The sequence below is a fragment of the Odocoileus virginianus genome, chromosome 15 (genome assembly GCF_023699985.2).
Source record: "Odocoileus virginianus isolate 20LAN1187 ecotype Illinois chromosome 15, Ovbor_1.2, whole genome shotgun sequence".
NCBI classification, from domain to species: domain Eukaryota; kingdom Metazoa; phylum Chordata; class Mammalia; order Artiodactyla; family Cervidae; genus Odocoileus; species Odocoileus virginianus.
In genome coordinates this window covers 44010953-44031631 of record NC_069688.1, presented here as the reverse complement: position 1 = coordinate 44031631, position 20679 = coordinate 44010953, and the positions used below count along the sequence as shown (strand labels likewise).

The 20679-nt window shown below is 38.5% G+C and overlaps 1 protein-coding gene and 1 non-coding gene across 4 annotated transcripts in view; one reads left to right on the top strand and one right to left on the bottom strand.

Moving 5' to 3' along the window:
* The window catches only part of OXR1 (oxidation resistance 1), a 485242-nt gene that overhangs the window by 101639 nt on the left and 362924 nt on the right, over positions 1-20679 (top strand). The window lies entirely within an intron of this gene.
* TRNAE-UUC (transfer RNA glutamic acid (anticodon UUC)) lies at positions 7500-7571 on the bottom strand. The gene has a single exon. It is a non-coding gene; the product is annotated as a tRNA-Glu (tRNA).

Here is a 20679-nt window from a genome sequence, read left to right as displayed (position 1 = left end):
AGAGGTCACATAAATAATATTTGGTGAATTGAAACTATTAACTATAGATACCGTGTTGAACTCCAACGAACATTTTCCTTTGACATAGGTCTCCTTAGGTAAAATGGTGCATGATTTTACAACTCCTGTGCTAAGGATGTGGAGCAGGACAGTCACAGTAACAGAGGGAGAATCACCTCCCCTGACAGATGATTCCTAAAGAGCCAGACGCACCAGGCCCCCTCACTTGCTTGAGATCTCACCATACAAAGTGGAAGTCCTGAGACTTCACCATGTTTTCTGACTGATATATTTCACACAGGAGGGCTGCTGTTGCTCCAGATGGCTTTTTAGCTTTATGCACAAAACCTTCCTGGACTCCTGCTGTAACCGAAAATTGGGTTTTACTCCAACACTTGACAAAGAAATTAGATTAGGTTAACTACTCTTTGGTTTTAGATTATTGATACAAAGTGCTTTCATGAATATGACAGAAAAAATTGAAATTCGAGCTAAGTGATGTCCCTGGGTACATTCTTATTTAGATGTTTTCCCTGAGGTTTTTATAGTGTCATAAAATTATATGCAGATACAAAATTTGCATAGAATCGGGCTCATTGAAATTTTGATGATCTTTTTCGATTTGTAATATTCTCTTTAGTATTTTTATGGAAAGCTAGCTAGATATTTGAAGTGACTGTAAAGATGGTGATGTGAAAAGATTTGAAAGGCATCTATTAATTCTGCTGCATGATGAAAGCATTCATTATGTTTATTACTTCTGGGTTCTCATGAACTGAGTAAGAGAAAGTAATTTTCTTGAAGTGAGGATTTGCTTAATATCCCTCCATAGCTTTCCAAGTTCAGATTTTAAGTATTTGGAGAATAAAACAGATATATCAAATACTTATTCCATTTGGCAAGGTATAAATGTGATTGATTGAGATGAAGCATGGAGCTCTAGCTGTGACCAGAACACATATGATGGGATGTCTGACTCTTCAGCTTTTCCGTTCGAGTGTGTCTGGACAGCCGACTGCTGGGACAGAGATGAGGTCAGCTTACACTTAGTTGGCACCTGGTGGTCACCAGATGCTTTGCACTCATAACTGGCTGAATATTCACCAGAGTAGTCAGTCTTATTCCCCTGTGAGGCACTGTGATAGACAGGACAGGTATAGTTTTGGTAGGAAGATCTTGTTTATAAAAAGGTCCAGCGTTGGAACAGAAGGTGGAATGATTTCACTGTCGTAAGGCCCTTCTGTGTCTAATGTTTGCAGGCACTTGTCGTTGGGCACTGAGAAGTTCTGTGGATATATTTCCAGCTCTAAATTAGAGCTCTGGTTCCTTGGAGCTAATTCAGGAACTATCCTAATATTTGAGGAAATAAGGCAGCTCTGTTCCAATCCTGTGATCCTGATTTTTAACCTCTACCCTTTGGAGAAGTTTTCTCAGACCTGTGTTCTGTCATCTTCTGCCCTTTCTGTCTTTGAGCCCCTTCACGTCATCAAAAATTATTGCCTGACCCTGGTGGGACATTTGTTTAAAATCACAGAACGTTTTTGAGAAGGAAGTTTTGAGGTCACATAGGGCATTGGTTACAGAGTTGGGATTCATGGACAGGGGGCAGTCAGTAACAAACCAGTTTGTTACAATATGAGAAAAATAAAGATAATTGCCTAATTTTGCTAAATTTCTTTCTTTCATTCAAAATGATTATTTCTTATTAAAATGGTCTTGCTTTTGTGAAAAGGTGACAGTAAACAATAATCATTGTCCCTAATTGATAAAAGTAGAAGTATTTAGTCCAAAAGTGGATGTCCAATTTCAGTTTTCAGATTCATGTTTATATAAATCTAAGAGTCTGGGAACTACTGACCTAGTCTGGATAATTATCCAAATGGATCCCATCAACAGAAATCCTAAATTGATTTCTGAACTAATCCTAATTCACTCTTTCCTCAACACTGTTCCTGTGAGTCCCCAGCCTCATGGCTGCCCTTATGAATTTGGGCTTTTCTTATTGTTACAAGTTTCCCTCTATTTTGGCTCCAAGGCTACTACTCTAATTACTAGTTTATCGTTGTGCTATGTTTAGCACAACATTTTCCCAAATATCTTCTAAAGGCCACTAATTCCAAGGTATATATTAAGAGGTATCAGGAGGAGGAAGAAGAACCGCAGCCAGATTATTTGGGGAAGCAAGAGTTCCAAACAGTAGACTGATTACTTTCAGTACTTCACACATTCTTTGTTGGTCTAATTCATTTAACAGTTATTTATTGAGCAGCCACTACATGGCAGGCAGTGTTCTATACTCTGATCTATACTGGAGATCTTTAAGAGGAAGAATAATCTGAGTTTCCCCAATTTAGACTGTGGGACTTTTTTCTTTCTTTCTTGTAGTTTGCAGTTATTAGGGGAAGCACTAAGATCACTAGATAAAAGTTATCTTTTTCTGCTTCGCTGCCTTTCTTTGAAGTTTCACAAACGAACTATTAACTCTTACTCAGTTACATAATTTCCAGTTCCTTCTGCTCCACCCTGGTGATGCCTTAGCTTGTCTGTTGCTTCTGTTGAAATTATTGCTAATAAATGGACACCGAAACCAGGTTTGGCTTGGCTTCATGCAATGTGGGACTGCTATCTTCTTTTTGGGGGAGTATGTTCCTATAAGCGCAATTATAAGAGCTCATTTTTATTTTGCCCTGTTTCATCTTTGTTGGTTTTTATCAGGTGGTTGTCAAATATGAGCTCTGAGTCCATAATGAGCACGTCTCTATATTAGGCACCATCTTGTTAGAGCTGGCCCTTAGATCAACCTGTATCTTTGGGTCTTTTTGGAAATATGTTCTCTGGACTTCAGAGGAAAGCTGCCCACTGAAGTCTGCCCTTCATAGGGGCAGGGTATTGTAGGAATGACTCTAGATTAATGAGGACAGGTATCTCAGCCACACAGCTTGCTATACTGCAGAAATAGTGACACGAGAAAGTGTCAGGGGAACACTGATACAGCAGGGCCATTAGGCCTCACAAAACTGAGAATGTGGTTCAGGAACCAGAAGGCCAGTTAAGATGCACTGATGTCCTAGTGACTGTCATCTCATTGCCCCAAGGAGCAGAATCTTTCTTCTAGTTCTTTTGCATTCATCTAGTTTACTGAGGCCTGACTTTCTCTGTGACTTTCTGATTCTGTACCTGCTCCCACTGTTTAAATCTCATCATGTATTTCAAGCTCACGTGGTGGCCCATTGAGAATACTACTATCTTATGTCAATAGCTTTTCTCCTGTTATGGGAGTTCTCATCTACCATATGGCTTGCGTAACAGGTTTGATTTTCGATAACTGTCTTTGAGATAAATTAGCCCTAAGTAAGACCACAAGTAAACGAAATAGATTAGTATAGAATAGGGAGTGGTTCTTAAAGTGTGGTCCCTGGGCTAGCAAAATTAGCAACTCCTGGGGACTTGTTAGGGGCTCCCCCCTGCAACCCTAGTGATAATCACAAATTCTGGGGCTGGGATCCAGCAGTCTGTAGTTTATTGAGCCCTCCAGGTGATTCTGGTACATGCTCAAGTTTAAGAACAGATGGTATAAATTGTCTCTCAGGAGTCTAGATTTATAATGTGACTGCCAAAAATAATGACTTTGGGCATAATTGATATGCAGAAGATCTTTCTGTTAATATTTAACTAACAGTTTCAGCTGTTTTTTGCAAAGCTGTTTTTTGACAGGAGAAGAATTCTGTCAGCAACTAAGATGTGCTTCTTTTCCTATCAGCTGTGGCATCCAGTTGATATAAATTTAAGACCAAGTTTTTGGTATACAAATTAAAACAGTAATTCTGATTCCTTTATGTTTAAACTATTCAAAGGGGAATATGTGTTGCTGGAGGCCATTCCTGACCATTATGGTTTTCATGGTATTTAAAAAATATATAACAGATTTATTGAAATAGAATTCATATGTCATATAATTTACTCATTTAAAATATACAGTTCAATAACTTTTAGTATATTCAGAGTTGTGCAGCCATCACCATAATTACTGCAATGTTTTCATCATATAAATGGCATCATGTATGTTCTTTTATCACTTGCTGCTCTTACTTGGCATACTGATTTTAAAGTTTATCTGTGTTATAGTATCTATCAGTAATGCAGTCCTTTTCATCATTCTAAGTCATTGCAAATAGTGGTTCATTAATATACATACATACTGTATCTAAGAATAGATAATATTTTACATATATTAAGTTGCATTTTATTTATCCATCCACCTGTTGATGAACACTTGAGTTATTTCCACATTTTAGAATAAATAATGCTGCTATGAACACTCAGGTTTTTGTATAGATATACAAATTTTTGTATGAATATTATTTTTATTTATCATGAATACATCATTAGGACTAGAATTGCTAGGTCATATGGTAACTCTGTATTTGATTTCTTGAGGACCTGATAGACTATTTTTCAAATAGTTGCATCATTTTACATCCCCATCAGGGATGTATCGGAGAAGTCTATGGCACCCCACTCCAGTACTCTTGCCTGGTAAATCCCATGGACGGAGGGAGCCTGGTGGGCTGCAGTCCATGGGGTTACTAAGAGTTGGACATGACTGAGAGACTTCACTTTCACTTTTCACTTTCATGCATTGGAGAAGGAAATGGCAACCTACTCCAGTGTTCTTGCCTGGAGAATCCCAGGGACGGGGGAGCCTGGTGGGCTGCCTGCCGTCTATGGGGTTGCACAGAGTTGGACACGACTGAAGCGACTTAGCAGCAGCAGCAGCGTGGATGTATGGATGTTCCAATTTCTGTATATCCTTGTCAACACTTGTTACTATCTATCTTTTGAATCTAGGCCTCTTAGTGGATTTGGAGATCATCTCATGGTTTTGATTTATACTTCCTCAGTGATTAATGATGTTGATGTTAAGACTCTTATATAACTCTTGTTATATAATTTTTGGCCACTTCTTTGGAGAAATGCTATTCAGATCATTTGTCCATATTTTAATTGGGTTATTTGACTTTTTGTTATTGAATTACAAAAATTCTTTATATGTCCTAGATGCAGGTCCTTGTCAGATATTATAATTCGTGGTAGTTTTTTTTTAATAAAGACTTGAAAGACTAAATATGATTTCTACGTGTGGGGAAGGAGATTAATGAGAGATTTGAAAGAGTGACTTTTCCATGAAACAAAGTAGCAGTCGTCACTGCTACAATAATTCAACTTCAGATTCACCTGTAATTTTTCTAGGATATTTAATTGAGGGGTTCAATTAAAATTTGTTGAGGAAAAAAGCAATACAGAGTTTTACAGGTAAGAGAGTTTTCATAAGGGGTGGATAGCCAAATAATGAAGAGTTACAGAATGAGAATTAAATATAAGCTGTGGAAATTCGGATCCTGGTTACTTGTGACTTAGGAGAACACTTTGTTTGGAATGATGGGCCAGAAGCATAGTGTACTCAGCTTGGAAGTAAGGGAGAAGGATGACGTGGTGGCAGGATACATATGCCTCGATTAAATTGCCATGTGATTGAGTAGGAGAGAGGAGGCTCGTCATGAGGTGGAAGCAGGAATAAGGAAGAGGAAGTTCTTTAGACTGGAAAGATTTGAGCATGCTTGAAGTAATGGGTAGATAGTGTGTGGAGAGGGAACAATTGTTTAAACATAAAGGGGAGAGAGTGGGCGGAAGAGAAAATATAAGGAGAGCAGTTCCATATTGGCCAGCAGGCCATCTCTCAAAGGTCTTCAGCCATTCTCAGACGTGGGACCCAAACAAACAGGCTGTGTCTTTTCTGTTCATATCATTCATTTACTGTTTCCTGAATGAGACATCTAACTCTCATCACATTCCTTTCTCATAATATATTCATCTGAAACATCTATCAAGTCATCAGGGTTTATTTGTTCATAAAGAAATATTCCTTATTATAGAATATTCCGTTACTGAGTTGTTGTTTTTTTTACAGTGACATTCTGTTTAAGGCAAGCTTTTAATTGAAAGATTCACCTAATATCCCTTATAACTCAATATTTTAATGGCATGAATATACCTCTAGTTACAAACCCAGGTCCATATGGGTGTGTGGGTAAAAGTGAAAGTGTTAGTTGCTCAATTGTGTCTGACTCTTTGCAACCCCGTGGACTGTAGCCCGATAAGCTCTCCTGTCCTTGGGATTCTCCAGGCCAGAATACTAGAGTGGGTTACCATTCCCTTCTCCAGGGGTTCTTCCGGACCCAGGGATTGAACCAGGTCTCCTGCATTGCAGGCAGATTCTTAACCACCTGAGCCACCAGGGAAATCCCATGGATGTGTGAAATGGTTACTAATTTTAATCTCTTAGCCAAAGCAAAATTAATAATCTACACATTTCTAAATGTTAGATGCTTAACAAAAAAATAATCAAAACATTTCTTTCCAAATGACAGAGTAACTTCAGGTGATTTTTTTCTTTGTGTTTATGGTTTATATATGAAGTTTTCCTGTCAATGTAGTATTAATATCTGGCAAATAAGTGTATACAAATCAGACTTTTAACTGACCAGAGACCAGAATATCCAACCTTAAGTCCCTGTGTAGTAATTGTCACCTTGACTAAATCACAGTCTCTCTGGATACTTTGTTTTCTTCATGATAAAATTACAAGGTCACAATGAAATTGCATGTGCCTTCCAGATCTATTTTGTGAGTCTTTATAGAAATTTGGAGTTCCATTTTCTCTCTTTGTTTGCTAATCAAGATCCCCAAGTTAAAACACACACACACACACACACACACACACACACACACACTGTTCTGTTTCAAAGGCATGATGCAACAAGCATGTGTGCATGCTCAGTCACTCGGTCGTATCTGACTCTTTGGGAGTCTGTGGACTGTAGCCTTCCAGTCTCCTCTGTCCATGGAATTCTCCAGACAAGAATACTGGAGTGGGTTGCCATTTCCACCTCCAAGGGATCCTCACACCCAGGGATTGACCAGAAGTCTCCTGCATCTCCTATATTGGCAGGTGCATTCTTTATCACTGAGCCACCAGGAAGCCCCATAATGCAACATACTATCTTATTTGTCATTGCTGATTTTTTTCCAGTTGATTGCAAATCCTCCAAACAGAAATCTTGATGTTTTCCTTCCTGTCCTGGATCCTTTCATGTGATTTTGATTCAGAGCCTCTTGCCAGGCTGACCCAGTCTCAGGTCTCCTGAGCAGCATTTATACACTTGCGGACCTTCTCCACATGTGCCACACTTGTGATTACTGCCCTCTCGCTCTTCAGCCCAGCCCTACCAGAGTGTCTCAGCAATCTGGTATTTTTTCTTTTCCTATCCAGTCTGTGGATAGCAGTGAGGTTTTTATTGTTTATTTGTTTTACTTGGGGGGTTGTGGATGGGGGACTGAGGATGTATTTTCCATACTAAGTACTATACTAGGTACGCTGTCATATAATCTCAGTAAATTTTTTTTTTTTTGGTCCTGTCATGTGGCTTTTTGGATCTTAGTTCCCCAACCAGGATTCGAACCCGGGTCCCAGCAATGAAAGTGCTGAGTCCTAGCCACTGGACCACCAGGGAGTTCCCTTTAATCTCAGTAAATTTTTATATGTCTCCTGCAAATTGGGTCATCACCAATTTATGCATGAAGAAACTAAGGGTAATTCAGGTTAAAGCACTTACCCAAGTAAGTAGAGGCAGGTTGTCTGAACCTCTGACGGTTTACAGACAGAGTTTTTCTCTTTGCTACTCTGTTTTTGTACATCTAGAGTAATCATGGGGTAGAAGACTATTGGGCCTAGCTAGAAGGAAGAACTTTAATGCTCTTTTCACTTTTTTGGTCCTGGATGCCTTGAAGGATGGGGAGGAGAGAGACCTGAAGTATATGGGGAAGGAAAGAATGATAAACATACCTCAGGAGAGCACACTCGTTTCATTTCAAAGTGTCTATTTTAATGGAAATCATGCTTTTCCATTGTTAATAATCAGTTCAGTTCAGTCACTCAGTCGTGTCCAACTCTCTGCGACCCCATGAATCGCAGCATGCCAGGCCTCCCTGTCCATCACTAACTCCTGGAGTTTATTCAAACTCATGCCCATCGAGTCAGTGATGCCATCCAGCCATCTCATCCTCTGTGGTCCCCTTCCCCTCCTGCCCCCAGTCCCTCCCAGCATCTGGGTCTTTTCCAATGAGTCAACTCTTTGCATCAGGTGGCCAAAGTATTGGAATAAATTATCATAAAACCAGTTGTCATTCCTTGAGTTACTTGCGTAATGTGGCAAGAATACTACTGATGAGTGTTTTAATTAGATGATAGCATAAAATGTATTTTTAAATTTCTCTATGTAAAACTCCAATGCATTTTACGTAGTTAACATCATTGGTGTCTGTACATCTAAATTTATCTTCAGCACCTGTAATAAGCCATGCTGTATTAGTTTGGAAATGTATTATCGGTGACATGTATTACATCCTCTAGGCAGCTACAAGATTGCATTAAAATGAAGTATTGGTTGTACACCAGATGTGTGCCTTGTCATTGCATCATTTGAAATACTGTGTTAGGAAGAAACTGATACAGTGTTCACAAATCTATCAGGATTATCTTGCAGATGGTTGATAAGGACAAAGGGAGCAATCATTACTGTACAGAGGTTGGCAGTTCATCATATATTGAGTGCACTCTTTTGACTAAAAAACAAACAGATGATCAGGACTGAATCTTAGGCTTCATCTAGCTAATAGTCTGGTGGAGGAGCTAGGAGATAATTGGATTTTCAGTACCATGGGAATCATCTTCATTTTGTTTATTCCTATTTACCAAAATAGTCTGTACCCATAAATCACACAAACCAAGTCAAAGCTGTCCCTAAGCAGAATTCTTTTATCATACAGCACTTTGGTTAAAAAAATCACTCACAAAACATAGTATGAAAAATAGTTGGCACAATAGCAGCTGCTCAGGAAAAGACCTGGGGATTTCATTGGACTATAAAGTCGATGTAAACCAGAGTGTGATGCACTCCCATACCTATTTTAATACGTGACATCAATAAAAGCATAGAGCAAAAACAGATGGGCAAGGAAGAAGATTTCATCTGTCAGCTCTATTAGTTAAATTACATGCAGAGAGTAGTGCACACTTCCAACCATCACATTATGGAGGAGACTGATGAATCCATGTATTAAAGGTAGACAGAACTGCATCTCATAAGGATGCTTTCATTAACAAACTGTTAGCCAACTGCAAGACCAATATGGAGTTTGTGAGGATGGTGATGGAGGTATCAGTAATAACACATGCTTGTTACATTATCTTACTTAATGTTCTCACAGTCCAGTGGGGTAGACATATGTATTACCACCCATTTTGCAGAGAATCAAAGGGGTACAGGGAGGTTCATGCGTCTCCCTCTGATCACACAGTCAGGAAGACAGACGCTTGAGCCCGTGTCCTGCCCGTGTCCTCAATGATATTGCCAGGCTGCACAACCTGTGAACAGCTGCCCATCCCGGACAGTGCTGTCCTGGGACTGCGATACTTTGCAAGAGGAGAGAGGTTTTATACAGTGCTATGGTATGGACCTGGCCAGTGGATTAAATTTGGCAGACAGGTTCTCAAATCTCTGAGTAAAAGAGTTTTCTAGTAAACAGAGGAGCTCAAGAACTGGCAGGGAAGCTGTTATAGATAGATGCAAGACCGGCTCTTTCCTATGGTCTGGCCCTGATGAAGATGGAGATTTTCAGTTATCTAAGATACTAAGAGTGGTCAAAAGCTTTTGTTGTTGCTGTTTTACTGTCTTTAAATTATTGACTCAAAACAAGATTAAAGAACGTTGTGTTATTTCCCACATTAGTTCTAGTCTGGAGTCATGGATGAAAATAGAGAGTTCTGTTCAGAATTCAAACATTCTGGGACGGGGTTTTTTTCCTTCAAAGAAGAAAGGTATCTGGAAGCTTTCATTACCTTCCCTGGAACAGCAATCATAGGCTCTGACAATTTCCTAATTTGAGGCAAGTTAATAACAGATTTCTTTTCATCCTTTAACAGCAGTATTACAAAAAGGTGACAAAATTTTCATTGATACTCCACAGGGATCATGTTCCATTAATTGCAATTTATATAAACTGTCTTCTGGTAAAGATGCACAGAGATCTTAGGTCAGCTTAAATAAATTTTAAAAAGTCACAATTTCATAGAAATAGATTTAGCAAACATTTATTGAGCACTTAGTATGTAAGAGGCAATGTTTCAAGCATTTTACATTTCAATGCTCTTAATCCTTACACTAATCAGGAGAGTGAAGAATTACAGGTATCCCCTTTGTAGACAAAATAAATGACTGCTGAAGATCACATAGGTGCTGTCTGACATGTGATTTGAGCCTCTGCAGTCTCGGTCCAGGGCCTACTCTCTTAATCAAGTCTTTACAGGGCCTCATTATCTAGTTTGCTATCCATGAGAGAAGCAAGCTATTCATTGTGTGGTGAGTGCGTGGAGCAGATGCTGCAGGCTGGCTCATTTGATACCCACTCTACTTCCGCTTTGGGCTTCCCACATGGCACTGATGGTAAAGAACCACCTGCCAATGCCGGAGGCCTGAGAGATGCGGGTTAGATCACTGCTGGGTGGGGAAGATGCCCTGAAGGAAGGCATGGCAACCCACTACAGGATTCTTGCCTGGAGAACCCCATGGACAAAGGAGCCTGGCACTACAGTCCGTGGGGTCACAGAGTCAGATTTTATTCAAGGGACTTATCATGCACACATGCATTACTCCCCTCCTAGCATATCTTCCTGGCCTGTAGAGCCTGGACACTCACTTCAACAGTACCGTTGCAAGACTCCCTGGCAACTAGAACTTTCCTTGTGCTCTGGGCTCTGCCAGGCAGATTCTGTTAACTGAGACTTGGGGTGTGTGGAAGCGAGGTGCAGAAAAGGCGACAAAGGCATTTGTTCTATGGTTACTTTTCTGGTCTTTGACATCACAGCTGTTGAGCAAGGAGTTGGCAACACCAGCAAGAATTCCTCTATGAAATTCTTGTCATGTGCTTGGAGCTTCATAACTACTTATTACCCTGCAGTAAAATACTTTCTACTTAAGCATGCTAGATTACCTTCCCCATGAACCAGAACCCTGATTAATGCAGAGGTCTTCAAGTTTATACATGGGTATGATCCAGGCATCCCTCTGACTCTTGGTGGCCCTCCAGTACTGGAAAGTTGACTAGAGGCAGTACATTCCACCAGTGTTAGAAAGTTTAAACCTCAAGTTTAAAATTTGGTGATTTTTGAGTTTAAGGACCAGAATGGGGCTAAGGGGGAATACTTCCTACATTTGCTTAAGCCAGTTTTTCAGTCGAGTTTATCTGTTTCTTCACTGAGTTAGCCATCTCACAAAAAGCACTGCATTTCTGGGATATAATGTGTCCAGCAAAAAAGCAACGGACACTATCTTGAGGACTAATTGTTATTGTGTGCTCAGTCCTATCCAACTCTTTGCAACCCCATGAAATATACCACACCAGGCTCCTCTGTCCATGGGATTTCCCAGGCAATAATACTGGAGCAGGTTGCCATTTCCTTCTCCAGGGTATCTTCTCGACCCAGGGATCAAACCTGCATCTCCTGCATTGGCAGGCAGATTCTTTGCCACTGAGCCACCTGGGAAACCTACTTAATTAAAAAGACCTTCCCCCTCCCCCAGAGCATTGCTTGTTATATGAATACTCTCAGTTGTCGAGGAGCCAATCATGGAGATTTTTCTCATCTCTCTTTTGCCTTTTTCTTCTCCAAACCTCCCCGCCAAGTCAACACGAAGTGGGGAATTGTACTTTGTCTTAAAGGAGGTTGAATAGGACAGTACTGAAGGCATCCCTGGAGCTGAATATCCACTAGGAGGAGTGGGGTGACAGTGAGACATGAGTCTGCAAGTTTGAGTGCGGTGAAGGGAAGGGCAGAGAAATGGGAGAAGATACGATTGGAGATAAGAACTTAGAACTAAGGAGACAGACTATTATGTGGATTTCCTGGTATTTTTAGCAGATTAAAATCTATATTATAGTTGATTAACAATATTGTGTTAGTTTCAGGTACACAGAAAAGTGATTAAGTTTATATATGTGTATATATATACATACACACACACATACGTACATACATACACATGTATCTTTTCTTTTTCAAATCCTTTTCCCATTTAGATTGTTATAGAATTTTGATCAAGAATTCCCTGTGCTCTAGTAGGTCCTTGTTTGTTTCTATTTTATTTCTTTTTAACTGAAGGATAATTGTTTTACAACTTTGTGTTGGTTTCTGCTGTAAATCCACATGAATCTGCCATAGGAATACATATGTCCCCTCTCTCTTGAACCTCCCTCCCTCCCCATCCCACCCCTCTTGGTTGTCACAGAGCCCCCATTTAAATGTAGTATTGTGTATATGTCAATCCCAAACTCTCAATTTATCCTTCCTCCCAACTCTTCCCCTTTGGTAACCATAAGTAAGTTTGTTTCTGTTTTGTGAATATGTTTAAGTTCATTTGTATCTTTATTTGGTATTACATACCATATAAGTGGTATGCAGAAAAATATATGATGTTCGTCTTTCTCTGTCTGACTTATTTCACTTTGTATGATTTTCTCCAGGTCTATCAATGTTGGTGCAAATGGCATTATTTCATTTTTTTAGTGGCTGAGTAATAGTCATTGTATACATGTACCACATCTCCTTTACCCGTTCATGTGTTGATGGACATTTAGGTTGTTTCCATGTCTTGGCTGTGGTGACTAGTGGTGCTGTGAACATTGGGGTGATGTATTGAACCATGGCTTTCTCCAGATATAGGCCTGGGAGTGGGACTGCTGGATCATATGACAGCTCTATTTGTAAAAGGCTTTTTTAAGAAAATTAATATGAGCTTGGCAAAATGGATGATTGAAGGTAGGAAGGAGACAGACGGAAGAGTATCTGTGAATCTACTTCAGGAGCAAACATCTGAAATACAAAGCTATAAATAGAAAGTTCAGGATTAGTAGAAGGGTACTGGTCCATGTTATGAAATTGTTGTGAAGCTGAGTAAAAAAAAAAGAGAGAGCTTTAAAAAAATGAGAATGGCCATCAATGCCATGCCTCAATTATCTAAATAAGAATAAAAATACACAAAACTACTGAACTTAGCCATTAACCACCCTTGAGGCATAATTTCAAATACAGTTTTAAAAAACAGATGACAAATGGCAGGACCTGTAGCTGCACCAGACCACTGATTCTTCCCAGTTGTTTGTTAGTGGAGGTTGGCAACAGAGGTGTGACTGGCACTGAACACCCGAGGTTACTGGAAATCCCGTAGCAACTCTCTTTCTCCATCTAGACATGATTATGTTTTCCAATGTGAGCTAAGAGGGGCACCATGCTATGGTTCTCATGAGCCTAGGAAAGGAAGTTATCCTTTTGAGATTTTTCCGTTTGGTAGTTTCTCTGATGTTATTGATCTAGCTTTCCTTCTGTTTTAATTTAACTTGCAACTGTCTTTAAAAACAACAGTATAAAGGCATTGGAATATTTAGCAGATAATGGAAAACCCAGGGGTCATAAGTGGAAATCAAAATAGCTTTTTCTTTCCCACATGGAAAATTTTAAGGCTATAAAAAGCATTTTAAGCCTAGAGTTGCATCTCTTCTAGAACTTTATTTCAGTTAGATTATTGTAGGGCACATGCTGTCATACAGGTGCACTTATTTCCCAGGTAATGAGATTGCTCGGAAAGTGTTCATTGTGACCAGACACTTAAGTGGTATGCATCAGGTTAGTACCAAGTTGGTGACTTCAGGAGCTCTCAATTCATTTATAATAATGCCTTATTTATCTCAAGGTAATTTATTTGGGAATCTTAGCCATCCTAGAACACATTAAGAACCAGGAATGAGGTTTAAAATTCACTTATGTCCTAAAATAGACGCAACAATGTCTATTGTCCAAGTGCTTGCCATGGATAAAGCCCTCAGGCAAATATTACTTTTATTATAGATTTAATTTTAGGAAGTTTAGATTATGGCTTCCCAGACCATAACAAATTAGAAACAACAAATTACAAGGGGGAGGAAGAGGTGATAGTGGCAAATCCAGTGAATTCTTCAAGAAGTAACAACTAGGAGTTTCATTTTATGAGGGGTTGAAGATAAATATCATCCTTATTTCCCCATTCTCAGGCAAAGCTCCTCAAAGGCCCAGGTATAAATAAAATATGCAGCTAACCCTGAGCAAGTGATGGAATAATGATGCCCCCATCTCAAGCCTGTGTCATTGGATCAGTCCTTAAAAACATGCAGCCCTTGCTCTTGGCCTAATATTGCCATTATGCCATCTATTACCATAAATGTTTAAACTCTCTTACATTGAACATAAAAGGAATACAGCATCTGAGAAATTCCACTATTTTACTTTCCTGCACCTTAAGGTTCATCAGTGCCTATTGTTAGAAGGTAAACTGAGGCACATTAAACTTTTTTTCAAGAGCTTGAGCATACAGCGCATCACAATGCAACAGTGCCATGCAGAAAAGTGGTTAGGAGCGCTCCACCTACAAGAGCTCTGGGCAAGGATTTGAGTGAAGATGCAAAAGCAAAGCAGTGATTGGCTGTAGCTGTTTAAACCCTTGCTTACTGGGGGAAGGGCTTCCCTGGCAGCTCAGTTGGTAAAGGACCCGCCTGTAACAGAGGAGACCCCGGTGTGATTCCTGGGTCGGGAAGATCCCCTGGAGAAGGGATAGGCTACCCACTCCAGTATTCTTGGCCTTCCCTGCTGGGTCAGCTGATTGAATTCCTTAGGATGCAGTAGAAGGTATTTTGCCCAACAAAGCCCTTCTGTTCTCTCTCACTTCAGAATGTCTTCCTGGGGCCCCCTTGACGCTCCTGAGGGATGAGAGTGATTATTTAATGGCCTTGATCGAATATCAGAATTCAGTGGCAAAGTGAATGTTCACTGTAGACCCCTGTCTTTACTGTCACCCTTTTAAGAAGAAATGAAAAATCATAGCAGTCCAGAGCCTTTCACAAGACAAACAACTTTCCAAACCTCAAAAACTCTATGTATAACACAGAGCAATAATTAATTTTGGTAATGATAACCCTGAGTCATTACAAAAATGTTAAATTATCCATCATAAAAATTAATCAAGCAATGCCTGTCTGGGCAAAAAAGCAAGAAAGAATTAGAATCATTTTGGGAAAATCCTCATTAAAACATTTGAACACTATATTAGAGGAGCTGTTGTTGTTTAGTCATTAAGTAGTGTCTGACTGTTTTGCAACCCGGTTGACTGCAGCCAGACAGCCTCCTCTGTCCATGGGCTTTCCCAGGCAAGAATAGTGGAGGGCATTGCTGTTTCCTTCTCCAGGGGATCTTCCCCACCAAGGGATCGAACCATGTCTCCTGCATTGCAGGTGGATTCTTTACCCCAGGGAAACCCTGTATAAGAGTGATAAGTTTAGGTTTTTGAAAAGTTCGATTCCATGAAGCATTCCATATAATGCCAGTGTAAAGCATCTCCATATTTGGCTGTATTTTCTAATAATAAAGCAAATTAGTTAACTAAATATTATCTCCTTAACAGTTCTGGAACACCTATGTCTATAAAGCCTAGATACATTTTTAAACTGATATTTTTAAACATTGTTGAGTAATTCATTGAATGATCTATATGCTTATTAGTAAGCTTGTGAGAGGCTAGTTAATTCCCATTTCCCAGTTATCTTTCTAATGTAGACCAGATATCAAAGTTGATTGTATCTAATGAAAAGAAATAAAATTCCAGCCTCAAAAAGACTAATAATATTGGTGATATATGCCTTCAGATATTAAGTAGAAGAACAAATCTCTGAGACATCACTGCCTTTTGGATATGGATTAGCCTCATTTACTCTTGGTGTTCAAATTTATCTATCATGAATATAAGTAGTAGTCACAGAATCTGTAATTTTTTCCTTCATGATTATTAGTTAATTAGAATTTTTACTTTAGTAGGATTGTTTATTCTCTAATGTCATAGTAAGTAATACACATTCATGTTTAAAATTTCCCCTATAATAAGATAACTAAAGTTTTATGTACTTATATATTCAACACATGTTAATTAGTACCTGTTTTGTGTTAGTACTAGGCACTAGGCACTATGGGTATACTGATGAACAAAAAATACTAGCCTTCCTGGAATGTACATCCTAGAGGTGAGGAGTGGGGTGGGGAGCAGTCTTACTTACACAGTGTTTACTCAGTGCCCTGGTGGTTCAGATGGTAAAGAATCCGCCTGCAATGCTGGAGACCTGGGTTCAGTCCCTGGGTTCAGTCCCTGGAGACGGGAACAGCTAGCAACTCCAGTATTCTTGCCTGGAGAATTCCATGGACAGAAGAGCCTGGCAGATGACAGTCCATGGAGTTGCAAAGAGTCAGACACAACTGAGCAACATTCACTTAAGCACTATAAAAACATTTCCCATTTATTAATTCAGTTAATCCCTCATAACAGCCCCAAGAGACAGCAAATGTTATTATTCCCCTTCTTATACGTGTAGGTACTGAGATATAGAAAAGTTAAGCAGTTTTTCCAAGATTATACTGCAAGTTAGTGTCAGAGCAGGTCTTTATACTCAGGCAGTTTGGACTGATGCTGAAGCTGAAGCTCCAATATTTTGGCCACCTGATGCGAAGAGCTGATTCATTGGGAAAGACCCTGATGCTGGGAAAGATTGAAGGCAAGAGGAAAAGGGGGAGACAGGGGGTGAGATGGTTGGATGGCATCATGGACTCAATGGACATGAGTTTGAGCAAACTCTGGAGATAGTGAAGGAGAGGGAAGCCTGGCATGCTGCAGTCCATGGAGTCACAAAAAGTTGGATACAACTGAGCGAATGAACAAGTTTGGCTCCAGTTGTGTAGCTCATAATCATTGCATGTGTTGTATATTGATATTTCTCTCCTACAGAAATTTTATCATTAGAATTATATGCAGAATAAATAATTCAGCAGAAGAGTTTACCTTTGACAAATAAATGGTTAATTTGCTACTGATAATAGGAATAAAATTGCTTTTACTTTCCTTTGCAGAATTCCCAAATCTTCTGTAAGTCAATATGTATTGATTGTCCCAATAGAATCATACACTAAACTCTCCAATACAGTTTGGTCTTAAGTGAATCATTCAAGAAATTTCTATGACTGTCCTCTTCAGAGTCCAAATTTAGTAGCTCCACATAAGAGTGACTCATTCAGATTCTTCAGGATTGTTCTCTTCTTTGTTGACTGAAAATCAAGAGGAACATGGACAAATTTGTAAAGTTGGCATATATTTGACTTTCCTACTGGTAACCTCTGCCTCTTTTGTTTCCTCCTTCTTAGAGAACCTACAGTATTCCCTTTTATCTTTGTCTCATGATGGTTATTTCCCATTTTTGCTTTATCTCATTGAGGGTACTTATCATCTGTCTAGCTCAAAAACTGATCAGTTAATGGACTGCTTCATATACTTCCCCTTCAGGGAAACTGATGTGTATTTTTATCAAGAGCTAGAGAGAATGCATTAATGCTATGGGATGCCTCTTAAGTCACTACCAAGCAGTAATTAGGATTAAATGATCCATTTTGTGGTCACTTGACCTCTTGGAGCCCCTAAAAGTGTGCTTTGTAGGAGACTGCCAAGTTTGTACCTATGATTTTTTTTTTTTTTTTGGTAAATAAGTGTCATTAAACTGAAGGAAACATTTTGCTATGTTTGCCATTAATCTCTTATTGGGTTTGTCTTTCAAAACAATCTAGAAATTTAAATGTTATAAACTCTGAGATTTGTTTCAAAATAATTGGAGTTGAGCAAAATGAATGGAGGTATGGAAAAAGCAAGATTGGCCATGAGTTGATAACTAGAAGATATGTAAGGAACTGAAAATTGTTGAATTTTAAGTAAGTTACATTATACCCTACTCTTGTATATATTTGAAATTTCCCTAAGAAAAGTTTTTACATATACAAATATTATATTTGATGAAAAAATGTCATATCATTTTACTCTATATCTTATTCTGCTGAGGTTAATATCCAAAGTGAAATTTAGAGTATGCATTAGTGAGAGTTTACGTAGATGGTGCTACCATATGGTAGTACAAATAAATTATAAACTATTTTCACTAAAATGATACCAGTGCTCCATGACCAAGACTTGAGTCATAAGGGAAAATGTGTTCCTTCTTTAAAATATTTTTTGAGTAATGAATACTGAGATGTAACAAATAAAAACATGTGCTCTATTTGAAATGAAATTTCAAGTCTGTATAATTTGAGATTTTCATATATCACAACAAATATTCTTTATCATAGTCTAATTTCTTATGAAGCAGAAATATATTTGTGTATTCTTTTGAGATCTAGAAACTCAAAATTTTTAAATCCCTGGTTATTTTGTTTCTTTTTTAGTGTTTTTCCAAATGCTGATTTATTTCTGATGGCTGAATCAATACATTTACAAAAGAGAAAAATTTTAAAGATAGAAAATGTTAGAGAAGGAAAATATCACTGAAAATCTATAATCCAGAAACAGTGCTCAAAGACTGAAAGTAAGGGCCCCTTTGTCCCATCCCCCCTAGCGACTCCCCAGAGGCAGGGTGGCATCAGCAGGAATGGCTGCATGTTGCCAGCCTCACCAGGATTTCCTTACCCACGCTTGACACGCTGGCAGCAGAGATGAAGGACCTTGAAAAGAACTAAGGGCAATGGCTGCTCACCTGTGTGCATCACTCATAGGTGGCAGTGGACCCTCATCATCCTCTTTTGCCTAGTGAGATCGCAGGACTTGAATAACAGTAGATGCCCCGTCCCAGTCATGAATGAGAGTGAATTTTTAATGGAATCTCTATGTAGAAAAACGGACTGTATTATTCTAAAGATTTACAATCCATTAGATGATTAAATAACCACTGACTGGGCATTTGAGACACAATATTTTATTCTGAGAGTTGAGAGTGGAAGAGACGTATTTCTAAGCAATTGACACACAGCCACCCATATATCATGACATGTTGCTCACTTTGAAAATGAAATGTTTAAAATTAGAGGACATTCTTAAGGAATATGTTTGCTGCTACATACTTTTCGGAATGCAAAAAATAAGATATAAAATAAAAGTTTCTTATAGAAATTAATCATATATTTGATATATGACCCAACAACCCAACTCCTAGATAATTACTCAAATGTAATTAAAGCTAATATTCACAGAGACACCTGTATGAAGATTTTTATAACTTGATTCATAATCACCTAAAATTGGAAACAACTTGAGTATCCATCACAGATAAGCCAATGTCATCTAGTCATACAATGGAATACTCCTATTCAGCAGTAAAAAAGAAGGAACTATTGATATTAGCAACACCATGGATACATTGTAATTATAGTTTGTTAAGTTAAAGAAGCTCAGACTGAAGAAGCTACATATAGTTGATTCCATTTGTTTGGCCTTATAGGAAAGGTATAGGTTGGGAACAGATCAGTGGTTGTCAGGATTTTGGGGACAGGACAATGGTGAATAAACGAGGGTACACAGGAAATTCTGATGAAACTGTTCTGTGTACTAGTCCGGTGATAGATATAGGACACTATGTGTTAATCATAATCTGTATAAATGTATCACAAATGTGAAATTCAGTGTATGTAAATACATTTTTTAAAAGATCAATCATGATGTTGAGTGATTCTAGAGCATAGAATGCAGACTGGAAAAACAAATATAACTTACAAATGTTGCAGATGTATAACATAACCTTAATTAGTGATCATATTGGGGAAAAAGTAGTTTATCTAAAATAATTAGAAAATATATTTTGACTGGAAACTGAAGCTGAAGACAAAAAAAAGAACTGTGCATGAACATTATATTCTAATCTGCAAGTTTGTTTCTCTCAGGAGTACTCAGTAGCAATTCTGAAATTACTTTTTATGTGTACATATATATGTAAATTGCAGATAACTAGAGTCAGCTTTATCACTATCAGAAAAATAAATTATAAATAAGCAAGAGGGTGCATATGTCTCCTCAGAAACCTGTTTTCACTTCCTTTGGATAATGGATTGCTGGATTATAAGGTAATCCTGTTTTTAATTTTTTGAGGAACCATCCTACTGTTTGATCCCCATAGTGGCTGAACCATTTTACAGTACCATCAGCTGGGCAGAAGTGTTCCATATGTGTTTTCTTCACATCCTCGCCAACACTTCCTTATCTCTTGTCTTCTTGATGATTGCCATTCTTACAGGTCAGAAATGATATCTCATTTTGGTTTGGATCTGCATTTCCCTGATAATTAGTGATGCTGAGTACCTTTTCATGTACCCGTTGGCTGTTTGGATGTCTTTTTTTTTTGGGGGGGGGAGTGTCTATTCCATTCCTCTGCCTATTTTTAAATTGGTTTTTGTTGTTGTTATTGAGTTGTGATATAGATATGGTGTTAGCGTAGCTTCATTTTTTTGCTGATACATCCCTACCTTACCTGTTCTTACTGTTCTCTAAAAATATTCCTCGTACATGCATATCCAGAGTTTTTTTTCTCATTTTCTCTAAAATTTCAATTTAACCTTCCCCCACCACCACTAACTAGTTTGATCCAAATTGGAATACTGAATATTTAATTTTTGTCTCTATT